Below are 23427 nucleotides of genomic sequence, written 5' to 3'. Positions count from 1 at the left end.
GTTCCGTGGTTGTCCGGGCTGAGTCTCAGGATGGTCAGGAGGCGTGCTGTGAGAATGTCCTGCCCTTGGGAGCCTTCTGCTCCTGGGCCGTCCTGCCATGGAATTGTCTTGCACCCCTGGAATTCTCCTTAGAATTCTCCTACTGGAATAGTCCTACTAGTTCTCCTGCACATTGTCTATTGTTTGTTTGTACATTGTCTTGATGCACTGGTTGCACTTTGTTTTGTTTTTTACACTTGTTTTACAATCGAGAGACTTTCTGTAAGTAAGAATTCCATTGTACCAGTACCGGTTACATATGGCAATAAAGTTCAAGTTCAAGTTCAAGTTCTCCAGGCTCTCTGTTGCCTGTTTTTACCTGGAGGAACTTTGGCTTGTCATTGGCTGAAAGTTTAATGGGCATCAGAGTCCCACATGGGTTACATTGCCCTACCAGTCCCTGACTGGTTGATCAAGGTGAGATATGAGTCACTTACTCCTGACACCTAGGAATGCAATCCAGATGTCCATCTGGCACTCCCTAGACAGATAGGCGCCAATGGATGACCATTGATCATGATAGCCAGGCTTAGCTAAGTGCATCCCCATTTGGGAGCTGTCCCTTATCAAAAGAAAACATCTTTAAATCAGCCTGCATGAATAGTTTCTCTGTGGCTGCACCACAGAGATGAAGAGAGAGATGGGGCCTCATTTGGGAAAGCACAGCAACACTTATTTCTGTCTTATTAACAAGCATTGCCTCTACATATCCCCCCTTTTTGAAGGTCACGAGGTCCTGAGACATTGTTGCCTTCAAAACAAAACAGAGTTAAGTGATGTCCCCTGTCATTAGAACATTAACCTTAAATGTCCACATTTCTCCTCGAGAATTCATACCGGAACCAGCATTGGGAACAAACAGGATGAAAAACATCTGGAGTATGTATAAACACGGTAGGAGACATCATCTCAGTCTAGGCATTACAAATCAGGAAGTTCACTGTCAGTATCTGATACCTCTGTAGGCAGATATTTGGGGAAGAAGTAACTTCCTTTCTTTTGAAATGCTAACTTTGACTCATTTGTGCTACCCGGAGTACATCTTGATGTAAGAGTACTGCATTCAGAGTACATTGTCAGCCATGATCCAGCTTCCCAGCAGCAGTGTTACAATAACACCGGTTCCTGTTCCCAGCCCCCCTGATGAACCATGACACCTGTGTTGGGCACCTGCCAGGGTGGTTTGGAGGTTTGTTCCATTAAAGCAAACTAACTACCTGTACCTCCTGAGGGCTTACTGTTTCTTGGATTTCTATCCAATTCAATAGTGTGGCACCTGAAGGCATCCACGACCTCAAGTTTGGTCTTATGTTGTCTGGTTCCAGACCGTACAGTGTCAAGTTACCATGCTGTACTATGGCCTCCTTGGGGCCAGTAGCACGCAAACCTATCAGAAATAGCAAACACACAACAGTGGCGGCAGCAATCAGTCCTCCCAAAAGTCTTTTCGGGTGGCTGATCCCAGTCATCTCCTTCTGAGTGACTGTTGCCTTTCTAAGTTGGCGCAGCATGTACATGGTCTCTTTCTCAGTATGCCATGTGGCATCTTGGGCACCAACATCCTGGAAATCTGAGGAGATCTGACGCAGCTGCTGATGCTGCTCCTCCATTTCCAGGACATCTGCTTTTTCGATTTGTTCATGCCTGTGCTCTAGGAACCCTGCAGGGGGTGGTGCAGCGGTGGAGCATGCCTGACCCTTGGCTTAGTGGTCATCTGGAGCACCTGAGGGATCTGGGATTGTTACTCCATTCTCACTGTTCAGGTCCACCCTGCACACTTCCTGATTGAGGAATCCCTCTATCGGCATGTTTACAATCGTTCGCTGGGCGTGGGTGTAGGACACCTGCTCGCTCCCCCCTTCCCTCTCTAGGGGTTCAGGGAGCTGCCCCAGCACTGGGATAGCTAGTTCACTGTCTTTGAACTCACCATCACCCACCAGGCCCATGTCAGTGCAGGCGGGGATTCTGACACCCCCCTTTTCCATGTTCTGCACTAACAGTCAGGTGGCTTGCCCATCCAGCTCCAGTGGTTGGTGCTGAACCACTGTTGGTCAGACTCAGACTGACAAACTGAGCTGGTGGCTGTAAGAAAACCGGCTCGGCTTTCATTCCCTGTCCCTTCTGGGGGACTGGGTGTATTGGCAACCCTGCCGTTGAGGCAGGAACAATCAGGTCAATCTCACTCACTACCTGGTAGTTGTGAGAAATAATGTTACCTGACTGCAGGTTCCCTGGGTCACAGCAGAGGGAATCGGCATCTGGGATCAGGTGTGTCCACAGCGCAGTAGTCTCAGCGTCCAGCTGAACCTCCTGTCTAACCTGTGAATGCTGCTCCAGGGGATTTCTTTATTTATGTCTTTATTTAGTGGTTTCATTAGTGACAAAGGCTAAACTTTCTTGGAAAAATGTCTTTTATGTAAACCATGTTTGCTATTAATTCATTTAGGACTAGAATATGTTCATTTTCTTCCAATAAAAGAAGGGTTCCATTCGCCATAGTCGGGTTGACATTAGAAGCTTGCCACGCCCGGACTGTAACACCATCGCATTAGCATGTTAAAGCGATTTCGTTGAGGAGCCTGGCTTTCTTAACTAGTAAGTACTGTACTTCCTTGGTTTTTGAGGGGGGAAGGTGTCTTTCGCTGGAAATCTGGTCCCCTTCTACTGTGAAAATACCTGTGAAACCGGTTTAATCCGTCACAGCCAGCACTCCCGCTGGCCACCCACGTGTTATGCTCTTCATTAATGTCTAAGCCGGAACACATCATTATATCTCATTTTGTATTTCTTTAAAAAAAATCGTTTGCCCAGCCTAACAGTATTGTTGTTATTGTTTTTATCCTGTAAAGCGCTTTGAGGAGCCAGCTTTTAAGGCGCCATATACAATAAAGTTCATTATTATTACTATTGTTAAATTGCTGGACAGAGAGGTGAACATTATTACACGGAAGACAAAGATAGCGATTTATGTGTGGATGCTGCACATTGGTGGGGAGTCCCCATTGCCTGTAAAGCACTTTGAGTGGAGTGTCCAGAAAAGCGCTATATAAATGTAAGCAATTATTATTATGATTATTATTATTATGATTATTATTATTATTATTATTATTATTATTACGTTGCATTGTGCATTGTGCTGCTGTAATACAGTTTTAAATAATTAAAAGTCTAAACAGTATCAGCTTTATTTATGGGTTTTAAATCAATATAAATGTTTATATTGTAACGCCTAGGTGACTATTCATTGTTATTAAAATGACTTAAATTTGATCATGTTATGATAATTAGAAATATAAATTTGTTTGGTGCGAGTGAAGTTTTATTTAATCTCTGAGCCAGGGAAACATTGTATTTTTTTAAAAAAATGTTTATTAAAAAAAAGTAACGGCTCCAGCAGGATTCAAACACACAACATGTGATGTAGGAGTCAGGAAGCTAACCCACAGCACCACCAGCAAGGTCACACAAAGAGTGTCGAAAAAGCCCTACGAAACATTATGTAACAATTCTTGTGTTGCGGTACATGAGTATAATTATATCGTTATTAATTTCTTTAAATACGCGATTCCATATTATATTCCCTTTTAATCAAATTCTTGTACCGGAGCTTGTTGACTCCAGTATCACGTTAGTTAAAGACTTCGATGCTTAAAATGTTTAGGGAGAAATGGAATACTGGTGTGTATGTTTTCTTTAAAGTACCGAGACCAGCCATATACTGTATGTTTAAGTTCCAAAATTAATATCGTTTATGGCCTTCACACGTGTTACAGTATGCTCCTATTCTTTTTATGCTCAGGTACTAAGATTTCCCTTCAGTGGTAAAATTCCATATAAATATTCAATGCTTAAACGGGCACAGTAAAGACATTAAATATACATGTACATATACATACTGTATACAGTACAGTTTGCATACAGTAATATGTTTATGTTCCTAAATCAATCTCTTTTATGAGCATGTGAAAGGCATGGTGAATCGGAGATTCTCAAAAATTACTGTACTTTGCATGATTGGAAACAAATGCGTGATTGCGAAATGCTGTGGTGTTACTTTTACAAAGACGGTCAATGAAAAAAAGAATGTGGACCAGGGCACTACTTTGAGTTTACAGCTTGTCCAAGGTCATTCATTATTAATACTATTAGTAATATCTTCGTTAAAGACTTTGATGGCGACAGCTCAAACATGAGAGGTTGAGCTTTATTAGCTCCACCTTGCAGAAATTCCGGATACTATTATTTTAATTGCGGTTTTATAGGAGAATTTACGGTAACTCATGGTAGACTGCGTAAAGCGCACCGCAAAATAATGTGGTATCGCCCGCTTGTTTTGAATAGCTGCATCTGTACGCCCCGTGTCTCAACGGTAGGACGGAGTCAAATACTGCCTCGACACGTAACAGCGTTATATTAAACCGCAGGACTTTAGGGCTGTTTTGTTTGAATGTTCAAGGCATTGGTAAGAGCGTAGGTCAAGGGCCATTGGTGCATCTCCTGTAACTGGAGTAAAAATGCTATTCAAAGTGCAGTGACTAAAATCGTCGTCCACATGTCTCCGTTGTTGATTGCTTTCTGTCTAAGAACGTTCTGTTTTCATGTCCGAACGGGGAGACTTTATCATTCCAACTTGAAGCCACCCTTAAGTCCTCTGAGGTGTGTGTGTGTGTGCTTGCACGTATGGCGTAAAAGGTTTCTTAAACGGAGAGCGAACTTGAAAAAAGTTGCCTCCGCCGCCGCCGCCGCCTCGCACTCCCTGTTCGATTGTAGCAAGAAGGCAGCGGCCGTGGCGCTCGCTGTAGTCGTGGCCGAGTGGTTAAGGTGACGGACTTGAAATCCGTTGGGGTCTCCCCGCGCAGGTTCAAATCCTGCCGACTACGGCGTCCTTTGCATTTGGTTGCGTGCGTGCGTGTAAAAGGACCAGCGCCGTTTCGTTTTCGCTGGGACCTTTAACACTCTAAATCGTCTGGACCCGCAGCCTGTGAAATCGATTCTTCAGCACCCACGAAGGACGCTTTGCAGCTGGACACAGATACCGATGCTTTTCTGCAACGAGCTTTCCAGCTGAATTTTCTCGGCAGCTCCCTACTGAACCTGTTCTCCATTGCAACATAGCGGAGGCTCGTCACATCTATAGCAAGGCTGTGTAGGACCGCATACGCCACAGTGACTTGTACACAGACCACATGAAAGGCAAGCAAAATACAATTTTAAAATTCCAAAGACTCACAAGGTCAGAGGAACAGCGATGATCTGAACTGATCTGTTACAGAAGTCTAGGTTGACCTTTTAGAGCTGTAATTGCATTTTTGTTTAATAGAAGATCAAATCTACTCGCATGTACCAGCACCTTACAGTTTATTGATGTTAATTCTGTTTAAGTAATAAGATTGCTAACGATGTTGGACTTTAGCCGGTGTTTTTTAGAACAAATTGCTTACACTTCTGTAAGGAATACGCAGTACGTGCCTTTGTCAGTCATTGCTCACCATACCTGTAACTTTCTTATCTAACTCACTTCCTCAAATGGTGAAGGTCCACAAACATAAATGAAAAAAAATCCCTTGTTGTAGATGAGGTGCACAAAAAAGCAGCCCCTGATAGTGTATAACACATTTATACTATTGCAGAGACACATGTAACATATATATATATACTGTTTATATATATGAAACAGAAATAGAAACAGAAACAGGAATCGCTTACACACCTGGAGAATCTCTGTAGGAATATCTAGCATTTATCAATGGAAATAAAAGCTGCTTTAATACAGTGCATGTTCAAACTCAAACCCTCAGCTGCTGTTCTTGTTTGTTTTGGGACAAATTGCAACTGAGCATCGCATGAGCCGTTACGTACCCTTATCTGTTAGGGAATTTCAAGGGAGGAGTTAGGTCAGAATGGGTAGGCTGCAAAACAACAAGTAAAGATTTATTCCAAGATGAAACGTTGTGGCGGTTTTCTTATCTTTTCAGCATGGACTAAACTTTTACGTGTTCCTTATATGCTATATATGTATATATTAGCACCAATGTCGTTCTTAAAAACTAACATGAAATTGTCAGGGACATTCAGCTATATACAAAGACGAGACAGACAAACTAATAATTCTATATTAACGTGGCCTACATATTGACGCAATGATCGAACTAACTGACATGTTCTGATTCAGATTCCCTGCAGTTTATGCCAATTAGAACAATAGCAATGCTGAGTCCTCCCCACCCTACCGAGCACAAATTCAGCTGCTCTCCAGTTCTGTTCTGCATGTTTTTTCATTGCAATTGAGCTCGGAGCTGGAGATGATCTCCATACAGTTCTGTGTTAACTAGCCCGCACTTGCGTGCTAATTTACGGGTTGTGGCAAATGCTTTTCTATAGTTCATATACATGACAGCAACCTGTTACCGAGGAACCTGAGAGGTTTAAAAGCCACACGAGCCAAGCAGGATTCGAACCTACAATCTTCTGATCCGAAGTCAGATGCATTATCCATTACGCCACTGGCCCATAGAACATGTGCTTGCACTCCACCACAGAGAGCTCTACACTGCTACTAGTAGTACACTTCCCCATCTAAATTTTCACAGCAAGAAACTTGTGTTTCCTACTATTTTTATCAGGTTTAAAATATCATCTCCTTAAAAAAGAAAAAGTGTTGATGTGTCGTGCTGAAATTCCGATTGATTTTGAATTCAAAGAAAAAAGGTTTTCTTCCAAAACACCATGAAATTGTCACATCTTGCAGACAATAGGTGTATTCCATGTTGAAAAGAGAAGAAAGAAAACCATGGAGCCTTTTACAGGTGTGAGGCTTCTTCAGGTGTGAGAAGACCTCACAGCCGAAACACTGTGTTTCCGTTCTTCTCTTTTCAGCATGCAATAAACCTATTACTTGTTCCTTTGCAGCCGAGGCATGCTGACGTAGCTACCCAGCTGAACATCTTGCAGACTCTACAGTACTTCTCTCCTGTAGAAGTAAAGCAGGGCTTGCTGGGTGAGCTTTTGCTCCGGTAAATTAGGTCACGTGTCATGTTAAATCACTTCTTCTAAACACAACATTTGCTGGTGCTAGCTTTCCCCATGAAAAGAGACATTTCCCTTACAGTACATGACATATCGTTTTTATTCTATCAATAAGTATAGAAATTAAAAGAAAAAATGGTGTCGCCAAAGAATGGGAGGTGTCAAGGGCATTGAGCTCCTTGGACATGAAAAGTGCCCGATAAATGCCATTTCTCATCATTTCTCTTGGCGTCAGTTCTGCTATTAAATGGGACGGAGGCAACGGGCTCAGAGAGCAGGTTAAGTGCACACCGAACACAGATGTGTCCAAGTGTCTGTAAAAGGGCGGTGCTCTGCTGGCGCTGTTCCCTAGTGGCTTAAAGTGCCTGCCTAGTAAGCAGGCGATCCTGGGTCTGAATACCAGCGGTGCCTCTCTCCGTGTCTTGTTGTGCCGAATGTCTCATTTCAGACAAACATGTACAGCTTGGTTCAGTTTAATGCAAGAATTCATTTCCTTTCTGGAATAACTTGTTTTTGAAGAAATCCATACAGCTTGTGAAAGATGAAATCCATTTCTTGGTTGTCAGTGGAAAAAGATTGCCGGCTGCAAGAAGTGCAAGTGATTGTTTTCTTTGACCATAAACCTGCAAATGTAGGGAGCTCAAGCGGCCGTCAGTCTCTGTGGTGCAATCGGTTAGCGCATTCGGCTATTAATCTGAAGGTTGGTGGTTCAAGCCCACCCAGAGACGCATGTCTCAGTTTTTCCAATGTAAACATCATCACCGCTAAAGAAGATGGCGCAGAAGGCTCCACAGTCGAAACGTTGTGCTTCTTTTCTTCTCTTTTCAGCATGGAGCAAACCTTTGCTTGATCCTTTGCAGCCTACGCATGCTGACACAGCTACCTTTCTCTTAACGCGCCTCAATCATTATTCACCAAAACCATCAGCAGAATGTGTCGCCTTTGTGGTGATGTCACTCCTCTGCTTCACAAATGTCCTTAGTGACGGACCATTTCTTTCTGCCATTTTTCCGGAGCGGTTATTGATTGCTCCATCATTTCCCTCATACTTTCCATCCCTAGATTGAAAAAAAAAAACAGAAACAGGCTGACAGGACGACAATCAAATTGCAAAAACTCATCAAAGCACTCGATAGAGTATTTGAATCCACAAGTAGCTACGAGCAACTTTGTCCTGGCTTGCATGAAAGTCGGAAAATGTCAAAAAGAAAAAGATGGTGGCTTTTTCATATTCGTTCTTTTATTTTTAGTTTGTTGCTTCTTCTGTCCATTGTCCTCCTGCCTGGCTCTTGACCTGTGACTGTTTGAACGCACACAGTAGACTTTCATGCAGGGGATTTGTCCTGAGCCTCTGTGAAAGACCCACCCACCCCCATAAATAACTGCTCTAGAAACACATGAATGCAAAACTAAACCACAGCTTAAAGAGGAGCTTGTCATGACCGCCAGGCAGTTAAGACCAACTCTTAAGCAATCTAATCAGCACCAGCAGCGGGTGATTATTAACAAACGCCGCCGCACGAGTTAACCCACCTGCACACACTCCACCGTGCGGTACGCAGTGCTATTTTTACCATCTTTACCTGCTTCCCGCTGGTATTGAGTCTACTCCTTGAGAGCTCTACCTGGCGTTTTTTCCATTACTTCTTTTATTCTGGATATTGGACTCCCCTTCTGCCTTTTCGACTTTGGACCTCACCTCTCACCTTGGACTGTTTGCCACCAGTGTACTCCCTGGATTACAACTTACCTTACGCCTCTTGACCACGGAACAAAGCAAAGCAGAGCAAAACAAAAAGAACAAACGAAAACCCTCACGTCCCGCACTTGCATATAATGCCGTTACGTGCCCAAGCAGTATTGTACGTCATCCTGGCAATGCACCCCGGGGCGTACGGTATATGGGAACGAGCACACGCCACGAATCGTCTCAAATCACTCCCTACAGCTGTAAGGCGCCTTGAAGCATGCACCCCCAACATTCTTCTTTGCGCATCTGTGAAAGGTAAACTCTTGAGCAAACTCTGAACCAGCTCAAAGGAAACTAATCCGATTAGACGTTACTTTGACTCATCCTTTAAGGGACCCTTGTTAATTGGAGAAATCAATGATTTTGAATGAATTCTGTATGCGTTAAAAGACAGCTATACACTGAAAACATGCAGGACACTTCTCATGATGTTTCCCGAGCCGAAACACAGTGCGTTTTTCCAAGCCATTTGACAAAGCCCACCCACTGAAAACTGCAGCAGATCATGTAAAGACGTTCAACTTTGTAACTACTGCACGCACAGGAAGCAGAATAAATTCCTCTTTTCCGGTTTTATTTATGCGAACCATAAATAAACCAAATAAACCAAGTTGCAAGAGGCCCGCACCCACAGCACAAATTGCGCAGCCTAGGCCACCTCCTCGCCCCGCACGCCACCGCCTCCTGCTGGGCCCACTCTTTCGCACACTCACACGCCACACTAACACTCAAAAGTGTGGGCAAAACGAGAAAACGAGCGCGCCGTTTCCTACACATCTGCAGTCGCCATTGCGCATTCGCAGCATGTCCCGGGATGCAATTCGGCCTCATTTGCATAACTCCAGACCGGCAGATCGCCACGCAAGCTCGCGACGTGCGCCTGCCACACACCGAACAAACCTTTTCAGCAATTTCCAAAAAACGGGCCTGCTCGCCTGCCCACAAGGCTCCGTCTCTTACCTGCTCTCCAGAGCCTGCTGCCTTCTGTGCTTTTCTCTCGGCACCGCTGCAGCGCACACAACTCCTGCAGCGGGAGGTGGGAGAAAGTTCCCGCGCTCCGCCGCAGGGAAGGCTCGCTCCGTGCGCACACGTCCTTTCGATGCCAGTCCAACAGTTGCTCTGCATTAGCTGCGTCGGGGCTCCGGCGTGTCGCACCTCACCTCACCTCACCTCACCTCACACTGCCCCCTCCTTGAATGTCTGGCGCTGGGCATGCCCCGCTCTCCTCCGCCTTATCTTATCGCGTGTGAGCACCGACAATGGCCACAATGCCGGGGAATGGCACCTGTAAATTAATTATCTTCTCTTGCAGCCTGAGATCATGTCCTTCTTTTGGCTCCCTCCAGTTCTGATAAAAAATCTCACTCTTAGATGTGTTAATTTTTGCAGAGGAAGCCAAAGAGAACCGATCACAGCACTGCAGAGCTCTGCTAATTGAGGCATTGTCAGAGAGGAGTAGGGTGACGTCATCCATGTATAGAGATGTCTTTACCTCTCCTCCCCCACTTCCAGGCACTGGTATCCCATTAATGGCCTGATCCTGGCGCAAGGCACAGGCTAAGGGCTCCATAGCCAAAACGAATAACAAGGGGGATAATGGGCAGCCCTGCCTCACCCCTGAACAGACTTCAAAGGGGCGTGATCTATTGCCATTAACCATTACTCTGCTGTTGCTACCTGTGTACAGCAGGTTAATCCACTTTCTCATGATGGGGCCAAACTTCATGTGCTCAAGTACCGATGTAAAGTACTGCCGGTTTAGGAGGTCAAAGGCCTTTTCTAGGTCTACACCTAAAATGCACAGAGGGAGGGAGCGATCCTCAGAGTACAGACAGACATCCCTCAACAAGGCCAGGTTGTCGCTCATCAGGCGTCCTGCTATCCCACAAGTCTGTTCTTTCCCTACCAGTGAGGCCACTACATTTTGTAGGCGCAGGAAAAGGGCTTTGGACAGGATCTTAGTGTCCACGCCTAACAGGCTGAGGGGTCTCCAGTTCTTTATGTCATTCTTTGCTCCTTTCTTAAACAAGAGAGAGATAGTGCCTTCTCTTAAGGAGTCAGGCATCAATTCTGTCTTATAGCTTTCCTCGAATAGGAGCTGTAGCGGATCCTGAAGCAGATCCCAAAAGGTGCAATAAAATTCTTTAGGGAGCCCGTCAGCACCCGGAGTTTTCCCCTTCTGTAAGCTCTCCATAGCCTGTCTCAGCTCTTCTACTGTCAAATCCCTCTCAAGTACTTCCCTATCTTCTTCACTCAAAACGTTTTCTAGCTTTGAGGTAAAAAAATGAATTGCTTCATCCTTTAACTCTGTAGAGCTGCACAGTCTTGAGTAGAAGGCCTCGGTGCAGGAGAGGATAGCACTCGGCTCTGTTCTCTCTCGTCCCTCCTCATCAACTACACTTTCCATGACAGACTTGGAGCCTACCACTTTCCTGAAAAAGAAGCGAGTACACTTCTTATTTTCTTCCAAGAACTGCACTCTGCTTCTTAACAGCACTCCTCGACTACTTTCAACGGCTATGCTCCGGATATCCTTTTTTAAAAGGGTGATATCCTCGAGCACATCGAAGCCACTGTGCAGCATCGTGTAGAGACGCTGCAGCTGCCTCTGTTTCCTGGCTAGCACTCCTCTCCGTCTGGCAGCAGCCTTCCTTCCCTCAGCCATGAAAAAGGCCTTTGTCCTCATCTTCACCTCCTCCCACCACTCTCCTACTGACCCGTACAGACACTGCAAGGACAGCCACTGTGATAGTTTCTCCTTGTAGCGGGATACTACCCCCTCGTTCTCTAGCAGCTTTGTGTTGAGTTTCCAGAGGCCTGGGCCAAAGACAGTCCCGCCCTGGAGTTCCACTCTACACCCTAAAGCCTGATGATCTGAGAAGAAGACAGGCTGAAGAGTGACCCCAACAGCTTTCACTCTCTCTGAGACAAAGCAATAGTCAATTCTGGAGCTGCTATTCCTCCCTGACCATGTATATCCTGCTGTTGTGGGATATATACATCTATATGTGTCTGAGAGTTTAAAGTCTTGAACTAAGTTTTGCAGGGCCAGTGAGCTGGAATCCAATTTTATCGGAGAGCTAGACTGCCTGTCTGTGTGCTCTAAGATACAATTAAAATCCCCTCCCACTATCACGTCTGTGTTACTTAACAATAGGGGAGAGAGTGCCTTGAGTAGCTCCACCCTTCCTCCCACGTCAGTAGGACAATACACATTGATTAGCCGCAGGTTAACGGTGCCCCATTCCACATTCACACACAGCAACCTGCCATCTATGACCCTCTGAATACTTTTCAATTTGAAAGCCCATCCTTTGAAAAGAATGGCCACGCCAGAGGCTCTGTTGTTATTGTCCCCTGACCAAACAGAAGGCCCTTTATCCCACCTATCTTCAAAGCTTTTATACCTCTCTTGATAGGCTAAAGCACACTCCTGCAACATCAACACATCTCCCTCTCTCTGCTGGAGGTAATCAAAGACACACTGGCATTTAACTCTGTCATTGATACCTCTGGTGTTAAGAGAAATTATGTTTAGAGCCATATTACATAAGAAAGTGGAACCAGTCTTTACAAAACACATTTCTCTTCGGTCTCACCAGTTACCTTCTTCTTTTTCTTTTTCTTCTTACCAATTTCCTGCCAGCCATCCTCTGAATGAGCCTTCATCAGGGTGGCAGCAGTAAAAGCATTCACGGAGTCCATTTCAAGGAAGGGGGTAGAAGGAGGGGTGGAGGGGTTCCAGCTGTCCCCATCGCCATGCTCTCCTTCCTCCTCGCTCGGGGAGAAAACAGAGTCATTTTTCCTTTTCCTCAAGTCCAGCTCCTGGGAGCACTGAGGGGAAAGGGGTGGAGCCGATGCACCAGTCTCCTCTTCCCCCTCACCAACCAGCTGTTGCAGATCCTCCGTGATGGACTGGATGGAGGAGAGGAGGGCATCTGTAGCACTTGCAGAGTCTGAGAAAAGCAGCTCCGCTGAATCCTGGGTATCGTCGCTGGACCCGCTCCACCTGGGGGCCCCACACTGGCCCTCGTTCTGAGGAGCAGGAGTGGGGGAGGGGTCCTCGCTGTTCTCGGGGGTTTTCAAACCCTCGTGCTTGTCTGGTGCAGTCTGCGGTTGTGGGGGCGTAGTGGATTTCTCTTCCACCGGCCCCGGAGCCACAGCAGGACTGATCCTGGCTGGAGGCTGAGACTCTTTGTCCAACAAGGGTTCTTTGTTTGACTTGTTGTTTGCTTTGGCTTTTCGGGCCGGTTTGGCTGAAACAAGCACTGCCTCATCCTTTCTCATTTTGAGTTTATTGGCGTAGGTGTGAGGGCAGTTCTTAAAAACGTGTCCTTCCGAGCCACATAAATTGCACTTTGGCAGCATTGAACAGTCAAAGGCTAAATGTCCCTGTTTGCCACAGGTCTTGCAGCATTTCACAGTGCAGGACGATGCCAGGTGTCCCACAGCACCACAGCGCCGACACACCTTTGGTTGTCCCACATAAAAAACATAGCCATTGCAGGCGCCCAGCTGGATTGTAGAGGGCAGGTGCCTTAAGCCTCCATTGACATTGTCCGGTAGCAAGCGAACCTCGAATTTCCTTGCTCCTGTTTTTATACCGTCAACATCTCTAACCTCAGTTCCATGGTGGACGGTGCAGTACTGCTTAAGCCAGGTGTGAATGTCCTCCGTCTTTGCCAGTTCCGAGAACATAACAACATGCACCGTTTTCCTCTCTCTCTGTGTCAGAGGCTGCAAGTTGATCTTCTCAAGGGCAGGAACTTTCCCTCTTTTTGCCTCAAACACATCCACACATTGTTCAAACGGAGAATAGGTAGCAAAAACAACCTCAAATGCTTTCTGACCTGGGAGAGCGAAGATGAAATCCAAGTGCCGAGGTTCAAAGCCAAGTTCCTTCTGTAACACTTTTCTGCTGAACTGCATACGATCCATGAAGAGGTCATCCAAAAGCTCAAAACGTACAGCATTCTTGCGGGATCCAAAGGTTGCCATCTCAAACTGCAAAACAAACACTGCTTCCACAAAACAAGAAAACAATCCAACTACTCCAACTACAGGCTGATCAAGGTATCTCCCCTGCCAGGTAAGCCGAGAGCCGCAGGCGATGAGCCCGGAGCTGAACGGGCCCCACTGGCTCGTTTGTAAGGCCAGGTGCATTGCCAACCACGACCGGCAGGGCAGAGGCCTTGAAGGCAGCCTGGGCTCCTGCAGCTGTCCAGCCACGCACTCTGGTTTCTCTTCATCTCGTACAAATCTTTTGCCTTTTACTAAAGATTTCTATGGAGAGGAGCATGAATGAGTTCCATACAATTTTTGTGCTTCCCTGCCTTCGGGTGGGGCACAGCTGGGCTGGTCAAAGAGAGAAAACAAAACCACTCACAATCGCTCTTATTACGGCGACTGTGGCCGTCTGCTCTGCGAGTCCTCGGTCTCCGCCTGTCTGATTGGCGCTCTTTTCTTTGGGGGGCGGGAAGTGTCCGGCCACAAATATGAAGCGTTACAGCAACGACATGCCATGAGACGATTGATAACGATTTCCATAAGATCCCCGCGGTTGCCTGGCAACCGTCAGCTTTGCGCAGTGGCAGTATCGTAGCCTGTGAGGTTTAGCTGAGGCGCGATTATTGCTAGTTGAAAACTTTTCCCAATACCCCGCTTCCGCCGGTTTGCAATACAATCGGCGAAAGCAATTTTTGACAGTCTCGTCAGAGACTGAGCAAGGTGTTTAAAGACAGATTTGGTCATGGTGACATCATGGTAGAAAGAAACGAGCTTGTTACGTCTCAACAGAAACGCTCTTTAGCTCTTTCAGCGTTATGCAGAGAACAGCGTCTGTCGAGATCACTTTTGAGTCAGCGCGAAACGCCGTGTGCTGTCAGTTTGATTTCATATTGCTCGTAGCGGCGCCCGGCTTTTGTCTGTCAAATGTTAGGTTGCGCTTCTTCATGCTGCATTGTCGGCATGAGTGGAGCTTTTTAAACGTCTGTATTTACTGCGCCCCATAAGAAATCGTTTGTCCCCATTCAAAAGAGATTGTGCGATGTCCTGCAGCGTTCGCAAAGCAAACATTTGACAGTTTGAAAAGAGGAATTTATTCTGCTTCCTGTGCGTGCAGTAGTTACAAAGTTGAACGTCTTTACACGATCTGCTGCAGTTTTCAGTGGGCGGGCTTTGTCAGATGGCTTGGAAAAACGCACTGTGTTTCGGCTCGGGAAACATCATGAGCAGTGTCCTGCATGTTTTCTGTGTATAGCTGTCTTTTAACGCATACAGAATTCATTCGAAATCATTGATTTCTCCAATTAACAAGGGGCCCTTTTTGAACCTGCCAGAAGCATTCTTTCAATGTAACAGATTTACTCCGGGGAAAGGCAGCATGATATTGAGAGTAGCTCAAGCTTTCAGCACCCGTATCGGACTGCGTGTATGCAGACACTGCTCAGAATCCCCTGTAAGATTCTCCTTCAATTCCGTTTTGCAGTGCTTTAGCTCTTTCAAAAGGCTTCGCTTTGCTAGTCACAATCCAAGGCTCATGACAGCATTTGAAACCAATCGCCACTGCGTTGGCTGGGAATCGAACGCGGGTCAACTGCTTGGAAGGTAGCTATGCTCACCACTATACCACCAACGCACGCCCACAGGCGCCCTGCAGGACACCACCAGAGAATGCTCACAATTTCGGAAGCTGTCTCCGGGACGTGCTGATTCCACACATCCTGAATAAATCATGATATTGTTAGTTGCTGTAGCTAGACGTTCAAATGAGTTTCATGGCCAGATGGACTGTTTCCTCCAGCGGTATAGTATTGCAGTGAGACAGCACGATGCCTGCAAGACTATGTCACGCTAAACGCCACAGATTGTGTTTGTGTTGGACAGTTGGACCCTACAGTTGGACCCTCGTCGACAACCTGAATAGCTTATTCAGAAGCAGTGCTGGACCGGGAACGAACCAGCTTCTTCCCAGGCACAAGAGTGACTTGTGAGGACTCGCGGTCACACTCTGTGCATAGAGACTTTCTATCAGCCAGCCGGACTGCTGGTAGATCCCCTCGGAGCAACGACTGCCCTGCGCGCCGCAGTCAGATTCCTCCGCCCGTCCTACTCCGAGCTGCACCTTGACTGGTTGGCCGGTAGCCAGAGGACGCCGGGACAACACCCATTGGACAACCGCTGGAACAGAGGCTGCAACAGAGCCTGTCAGCTGGTTTGGTGTTCATGCCGGGAAATTCCAAATCCATACACAGTGGATAAGTAAACCCCATGTTCTACATTGCGTCTCGAGAATTTAATTGTACCTCAACACAAGTTGTTATCAATTTAATTCATGAGTAATGTATTTACTTCCGAGTTTAGAGTAACAGTGGGTAATAACACTGATTAGCGATTTGGTAACCGAACGATTTATATTGACATATATTCTCTGTTGTGTATCTCTTTGTGTTTGCATCTCTTCGGGATTATATACCTTGTATATTGATAACCCTCACAGTAAGGTCTGCCACTCGTATCCAGGCAGACTAGTATATGTTTGGTGCACAATTTATATTAATAAATGTATCTAGTGTATTGAACCTCTGTGTGTGCGTTGTTAGTTGTTCTGACGATTGATTTTCTAAAAGCCCCAACAAACAACCTTGTGATTACTGCTACAATTAATAATTGTCTCAGTAAACCCATCAAACCATTACATTTAATGGCGTCCCTGGGTGGGCGAGTTTAGAATGAAATGAGAATCCGCGGCTTCTATACGCGAATACCGGGTGTGCTGATAACTGCGTAAAGAAATCCCCCTGTTTTCTAGCGTTTAGTGTAACGTGTGCTGATTGGAAATCCATCTGCTCGGGTGTCTAGATTCCATACTGTATTTTGGAAAAAGAAAAAAAAAAGTAATACTCTTAAAGTTTCTCTGACGTAATGACAATGGCTGCTAAAATGTCTGAAGTGGAGTCGCTTATAAGTACTATTTCTAGCGACGACAATCCTGGTTACTGGAGTGGTATCGAAAAGTTGAACTTTGATGATATTGAGAAGCTGCAAGTAGATTTAGTAGCTAAGGTAGCGAACCAGCTTAACACAGGAGTGTCTGTGAACGCAGTTCTGGTCCTATCGAGTTTCACCTTAAATCTAGCTAAACAGCTGGAACTGTCTTTGTCCGAGCTGACAAAGTTTCAAAAGCTTCAGGGAACGCTAGAAAGATATAAGGCGGAGCGAGTCGAGTTGTTGGATATAATCAGAGAAAAGAGAGTGAAAAATGAGGAAAGTGAAGACTGACTCAGGGAAGTTTTAGGTAAATTAGATGACTTGTCTGCTAGAGAAACTGCGGCTGAGGTAGCTAGGAGAGACCTGGAAGCGAGCTCGAAAGAAAAAGAAAAAGAAATTGTGAGTTTAAATGAGCTCAGCCAGGAAAGGCAAAAGGAGTCAGATGCTGCCGTACTGGAAGCAAAATAGACTAGATCCCACTTGCATGCCAGCCCACCTAGCAGCCCGGAGCGCTCACCCAGCGCGCCGGGAGGAGGTTTCTCCCGGCCAGGGTCTGTGGTCGGATCGGCATGGGGGAGATCGCTGAGTCCTGCGCGAAACGCAAGGGCGAGTCAATTCAGGCATAGACCCCCTGCTCCTGATCACGGCCGTCTCCCTGCCCGCGGAGAAACCGTAAAAATTAACCTCCACTCCCTGAGGCAGTTAGCCAAAGATGTAGAAAGGTTTGACCCGTCAGTGTCAGGGAATAATGTGGAGACCTACATCGATGAGCTGAGATATACTTTGCAGTTTATGCCCGAAGCGTCCGAACAGGAAAAGGCTATGTAAGTAAGGAAAACTACCAGCCGAGCGGTCCACGAGTGGATGTCTAGACAAGGACCGGAGGTCTGTAATAGCTTTGAGGAGCTGTGTCAGGCAATGATCGGAGAATTTTCGGCTTTTATCGATCCCATAGCTGCCGTGGCTGCTGTGCACCATATTAAGCACGAAAAAGCTGAAGCCCCTCGCGACTATTATCAGAGGCTTAGGCGCACTTATTTTGCAGGGCGGAATGAAGAGGGTTGCGAAGAGAACGTGAATTTCAAAGGTTTATTCATTGCTAATCTGCATCCCTCAGTCAGGAAAATGATTGTGATGCACACTGATGCAAAAGCGATGAAAATGGCTGACATTAGAAGGTTGGCTCAAAAAGCCTGGGGAGCTGAAGTCTCTGCTTCCTCAGAGCGAAAACCTGCTAAAACGGCCGTGTTCGCCACTAAAGCCAGCAGGGTTGACGACTCGCCTCAGCTCGAGGCAGCTGAGGTTCCTGAGCTCGCTAAGCCCCGGCGCAAAATAGGCAGGCAGGACCGCACTAAGCGTCAGAGCCGCCGTGAGCGCTACGGGGAAGGCAAGGGCTCAGGCAGAGTCTATCATAAGACTGGACGAAGGGAGTCGACTGCAGCCCGCCTGGCCAGGCTTGAACAAGCCCTGCCTGAGAGATCAGGACAGGGTAAACCTTCCGCACCGAATGCCAGAAGTGTGAATGAGCTTAGGGGGACCACGCCCCTTCTCACTGGAGGAGGCGGGGATCCGTCCCAAGCCCCTCCCTCAGTCTATCTGATTGGGTGGGAGGGTTCCTGCCTGGAAGAAGGCTGTGACTCTGAGTTGGGCGCTGACCCCGCCCCTGAAGTCAAAGAAAAGGCAGGCTTCCAACAATTCTTAGGGAATCTCAGCCAGAAAGGCAAAGCAAGGCGTATTTATATCAAGGTTTCTCTTGAAAACGTCTTAGATAGAGAAGCACTGATTGACACTGGGGCTGAAATTAGTTTGATGTCAGCCGATCTACTCAGCGAGCTCAAACGAGTAGCGAAAGGAAAAGGCATCAGACTTAAGGTAGAACCGTGTAAAATAGATATTTCCAGCTATACCCAGGATCATGCCAGGATCACACACCGAGTGTGGGTGGCACTTAGGTTCGGGCCAATGAACGTGGTGCATCCTGTTTACATCTCTAGGTTAAAAACAGAGCCACTACTCATTGGCCAAGACCTGCTTGACAGGCTGGAGCCTCTGGTGGACTGCCAGCGTGGAAAATTGTGGGCTCAGGTCAAAAACCCTAAGCCTGTTGCACAGCAAAAAGGGGGATTCAGTGGTTATGCTGTGATCACACAGTGCCCACTGAACACTATAGCTGAGTTGGAGGTTCCTCCTGGTTCCTCTGGACGAGAATAAATGTCTCTTCTTGCTTTCCAAAACTACAGGGAAGTCCTGCCCAGGCCAGCACTCCCACGGTCTCCCAACTACAGGAGCAGTGCTCCGAGCAGCTGCTTGACCCGCCAGGTAAAGCACACCCCCTTTTCATCCCTGAAGAAGAGTGGATCTCCCTGTCCGGTAATGAATGGGAGTCCTTTCTGTGCACCCTGGTACCTCAGGGGGTCCAGGACTACCACCCCATGGTGGTGGGAGGGGGTCCAGGTGGCAGAAGTGCAGGTTGATGATGTAATTCTTAGCCTCAGCTCTGAGAAGTCCATAATCAGTGAAGGTCTGTTCGAGGACCTGTCGCGAAGCTGTCAGGTGACCCTGGTGACGCAGTCACAGGTTCTGTGGTGGGCACCCCCACCTCATAGGTCCATTTGGAGCAAAGGAAGCTGTGTAGCTTCCATCTCCATCGGAAAAAGGAAGTTTGCTCACTACTTCCAGGTAGCACCTCAGCTGACCCATTCGGTCTGCATTGGTGCAGACCTATTGGTTCGACTGGGCGCCCAGCTGGACACAGTAAACAGTGTGCTGTGGAAACGGGTGGACCCAGATGCCCACTCTCTAAGCGGTGACCCCGAGAACATTCGGTCAGGTCAGACGATTCCTCAGGCCTGCCAGGTAGTAAACGAATCGGACCTGATCGTTCCTGCGTCAACAGCAGGGTTTCCGGTACGCCTTGTCCTAAAGAAGGGACAGAGAATGGACGCTGAGATGGTTTTCTTCCAACCATCAGCTCAGTTTATCAGACTGAACCTAGCAGTCTGTTGTACCCCCAGACTGGAACGGAATGGCCGAGCCACCTGCCTGTTGGTGCAGAACATAGCAAAACAAGATGTCAAAATCCCTGCTCGCACTGACATGGGACTGGAATTGACAATAGTTTCTATGATTTCGAACTGGCCATCCCAGTACTGGGGCAGCTCCCTGGTCCCTTGGCTTCATAAAAGCGCCCCTGTAATAAAGAAATTAAATCCAAAATCAAGAGGGCAGTTGCCTACTGAAATACAAGAAGTCATCAATTTTAACCTAGCAACACATTAAAGGCTGCATCTATACAAGTGCGATTCTAGAAATGCTCACCAGATTACGTTTTAAGAAGGAACTGCGCCTCAGGTTCCGCCGAGATCTTAACTCGGATGGCAGGATTCAGAGTCCGGAGTGTGGACTGATGGCGAAGGAGGGTCCACATACTGTGGATCCCTCAGTGATCTTCCGCGTATTCAAACCGCCAGCGTGTGACTCCCCTGTCCCTGTGACCTCATTGCTCTGCTCTTTCCTCTGTGCAGCCGAGCCCGACTCACGGTAAAGTGAAAAAAAAGATGCCCTCAACGTGAGATTTACTCTGGAGCGAGGATAGATGTTACCTTTTTATCATTTAACAGGATGTATGTGATGTGGCGACTACGTTCAATTTTGTATCCTCTTTAAAAGATTAAGGACTGGGGTGAGCGTGATATACCACCCTTTCAGCTAAGAACCCGACTTGCGCACCGTTTAAGCTGCATAGACTCGGTCGTTTAACTCTTCTCCGTTAGCAGGGTTAAGGTTAAAGAAAAAAAAATAGCTGACTCCTTTTTTTTGCCAGCCGCTAGCGCTGATTAGCAAGGCTTGTATTTCATGTTTTGCAAGTTGCATCCATTTTAAGAAAAACAAGTCGCGTTAAAGACAGGAAATGAATACTTGCATTTAATTAAGTCTAGCCATAGGCGGGGATCTCCTGTTTACTAGACAGGCGCTTTAACCAACTAAGCCACGGCGCCCCAGGAGTGTTGTCCTTTTGCAGCCACTTGGACACACCACTCAGACACATCTGCATTCGGTGTGTGCTCCGCCTGCTCGCTGAGCAAGTTGCCACCTTTACATACAATAGCAACATCGACACCAAGAGAAAGGATGACAAATGGCTTTTATCTGGAACTTTTCATGTCCAAGGAGCTCAATGTGCTTTCTGTGTACAACAGGGCCACTGAACTCCACACTGGCCACTGAACCACAGCAGTGGCTTGCTGGCTTGACATCTCCCAAGGAAAATGTTGAAATCACATGTGGAACAGGAAAATGACCCTCGAGTACGTGGGGAAAAAAAGAAAAAGATCATCTGGAGCGCGCCAACCCATGTCCGGACAGCCCAGTTTCGTCGACAAGGTGGCTGAGTGGTTAAGGTGATGGACTGCTAATCCATTGTGCTCTGCAGGCATGGGTTCGAATCCCATTCTCATCGCTCTCCATGTCTGACATGTGTGCCTGTTCGACATCGGCCCTCCTGTTGTTTGCTCCGGTGCTAGAGCCGTACATTTTCTAGCAGTGGCTGAACATGGTATAGTAGGCCAACGTCGGTATCGAGCAGTGACAGTAACAGTACTTACTGCGCCCCATAAGAAATCGTTTGTCCCTGTTCAAAAGAGATTGTGCGATGTCCTGCGGCGTTCGTAAAGCAAACCTTTGACAGTTTGAAAAGAGGAATTTATTCTGCTTCCTGTGCGTGCAGTAGTTACAAAGTTGAACGTCTTTACACGATCTGCTGCAGTTTTCATTGGGCGGGCTTTGTCAGATGGCTTGAAAAAACGCACTGTGTTTCGGCTCGGGAAACATCATAAGCAGTGTCCTGCATGTTTTCTGTGTAAAGCTGTCTTTTAACGCATACAGAATTCATTCGAAATCATTGATTTCTCCAATTAACAAGGGTCCCTTTTTGAACCTGCGAGAAGCATTCTTTCAATGTAACAGATTTACTCCGGGGAAAGCCAGCATGACATTAAGAGTAGCTCAAGCTTTCAGCACCCGTATCGGACTGCGTGTATGCAGACACCGCTCAGAATCCCCTGTAAGATTCTCCCTCAATTCCGTTTTTCAGTGCTTTAGCTCTTTCAAAAGGCTTCGCTTTGCTAGTCACAGTCCAAGGCTCATGACAGCATTTGAAAACATTCGCCACTGCGTTGGCCGGGAATCGAACCCGGGTCAACTGCTTGGAAGGCAGCTATGCTCACCACTATACCACCAACGCACACCCACAGGAAGCCTGCAGGACACCACCAGAGAATGCTTTTTTAATTTTTTTTTTATTAAACATAGAATTTACAAATACAAATACAACAAGAGGATCAGAGTCATGTACAAGAGAAAAAAAACGCAGCAGAAAAAAGCATTTAACTACCAGAGGTAATTAAGTAATTATGTGATCAAATTGTATATTTTACACGTATCATATTTTCCTTGCTTTAATATTTCTCAATTATTTATAAACTTTAGTTTCAACATGCATGCGTTTCCTGTAAAAAATAAAACTCAGCACACAGTTTTTCTTTTAACAACATTTCGAGTACCTCTGGCATTCATGAAAAAGACATACACAAAAGCAAATAACTAACTCTAAGACTGTCTAAACTATTGAGTTTTTCAAAGAACCAGAACTATAACAGTCCTTAACACTTAACTACACCATTCCAAACTAACACTAAAGAAACACTAGTATATACTGGTATAACAAATATAACCAAACATAATCATTAACTGAGCAGTCACTGGGAGCAAATCTCCTTCCCGTCCACAAAGGCCCTCGCTCCCACAAAGTAGGCTCTCCTCCCCTCTCTTCTGGCAGCTTCAACCTGGGGCCACAGCTGGTTCCTGGTGCTCCTGTCCGCGGCAGACAGGTCCTCTGCAAACCTCAGTTTGTTCCCATTCAAATACTCATTCCCCCTCGCCGCTCGCCACAGCATGTCCCTCGCCGTCCTCTTGGTGAACTGTATTATAATCGATCTGGGGCGCACTTGCCCAGACATGTTCGCTCTCCCGAGCCTGTGAACAAAGTCAATGGCCGATATTACGTCCTCCTGGTCCGGCAGGGTCCTTTTACAGATACCCTTCACTGTTGCAACAAGGTCCTTATCACGTTCCTCTTTAACTCCAAATAATTTTAAATTCCATCATCGACGGTATCTATCTACATCGTTCACTTTCAATTCAAGTTCTTTAATATGCTTTTCTTGTTTGGTATTTACTTGTTTAAGAACTTTTACTTCACTCTTTAAGTCTTCAACCTCTTTAAACACACAGTCCATGGACTTTTTAAGACTTTCGATTTCGACTGTATTAGATCAAATCATTTCCTTCAGCTCACCCATGCTCTGTGCCATCATGTTGAAGATGTTGGTCTGGAGCTCCTCCAGCGTCAGGTCGCCCCTTCCTCTCTTGGCTGCCGGGGTTTTCACAGGTGTGCTGGGCAGGGACTCCGGCTCTTCCTCTGGCAGCTGAGTCTCACTTGGGCTGCGAACGCTCGCGTACGAGCGCATCTCCAGCACTCTTTCCACGTCCCCTCCAGCTGCTTCACTTTTCCCTTTAGTTGCCATCAATTTTCTTGTAGTGCTATACATATACGATTGAGGTTT

At 46.5% G+C, this 23427-nt stretch overlaps 6 non-coding genes across 6 annotated transcripts; 4 read left to right on the top strand and 2 right to left on the bottom strand.

Moving 5' to 3' along the window:
* The first annotated feature begins 4837 nt into the window (after window positions 1–4837).
* Window positions 4838–4919, top strand: trnas-uga (transfer RNA serine (anticodon UGA)). The gene has a single exon. It is a non-coding gene; the product is annotated as a tRNA-Ser (tRNA).
* A 1557-nt stretch (window positions 4920–6476) lies between these two features.
* Window positions 6477–6549, bottom strand: trnar-ucg (transfer RNA arginine (anticodon UCG)). The gene has a single exon. It is a non-coding gene; the product is annotated as a tRNA-Arg (tRNA).
* A 1170-nt stretch (window positions 6550–7719) lies between these two features.
* trnan-auu (transfer RNA asparagine (anticodon AUU)) lies at window positions 7720–7793 on the top strand. Its single transcript has one exon. It is a non-coding gene; the product is annotated as a tRNA-Asn (tRNA).
* Window positions 7794–14044: 6251 nt separating this feature from the next.
* On the top strand, window positions 14045–14161 carry LOC138236104 (U5 spliceosomal RNA). The gene has a single exon (XR_011188503.1). It is a non-coding gene; the product is annotated as a U5 spliceosomal RNA (small nuclear RNA).
* Window positions 14162–14391: 230 nt separating this feature from the next.
* On the top strand, window positions 14392–14533 carry LOC138236137 (U4 spliceosomal RNA). The gene has a single exon (XR_011188531.1). It is a non-coding gene; the product is annotated as a U4 spliceosomal RNA (small nuclear RNA).
* A 7441-nt stretch (window positions 14534–21974) lies between these two features.
* Window positions 21975–22046, bottom strand: trnag-ucc (transfer RNA glycine (anticodon UCC)). Its single transcript has one exon. It is a non-coding gene; the product is annotated as a tRNA-Gly (tRNA).
* Between the last annotated feature and the right edge of the window lie 1381 nt (window positions 22047–23427).

This window comes from Lepisosteus oculatus, unplaced genomic scaffold (assembly GCF_040954835.1).
Source record: "Lepisosteus oculatus isolate fLepOcu1 unplaced genomic scaffold, fLepOcu1.hap2 HAP2_SCAFFOLD_87, whole genome shotgun sequence".
Classification (NCBI taxonomy): Eukaryota; Metazoa; Chordata; class Actinopteri; order Semionotiformes; family Lepisosteidae; genus Lepisosteus; species Lepisosteus oculatus.
Note: the sequence above shows the minus strand (reverse complement) of the source record. Positions and strands in the feature narration are given on the sequence as shown.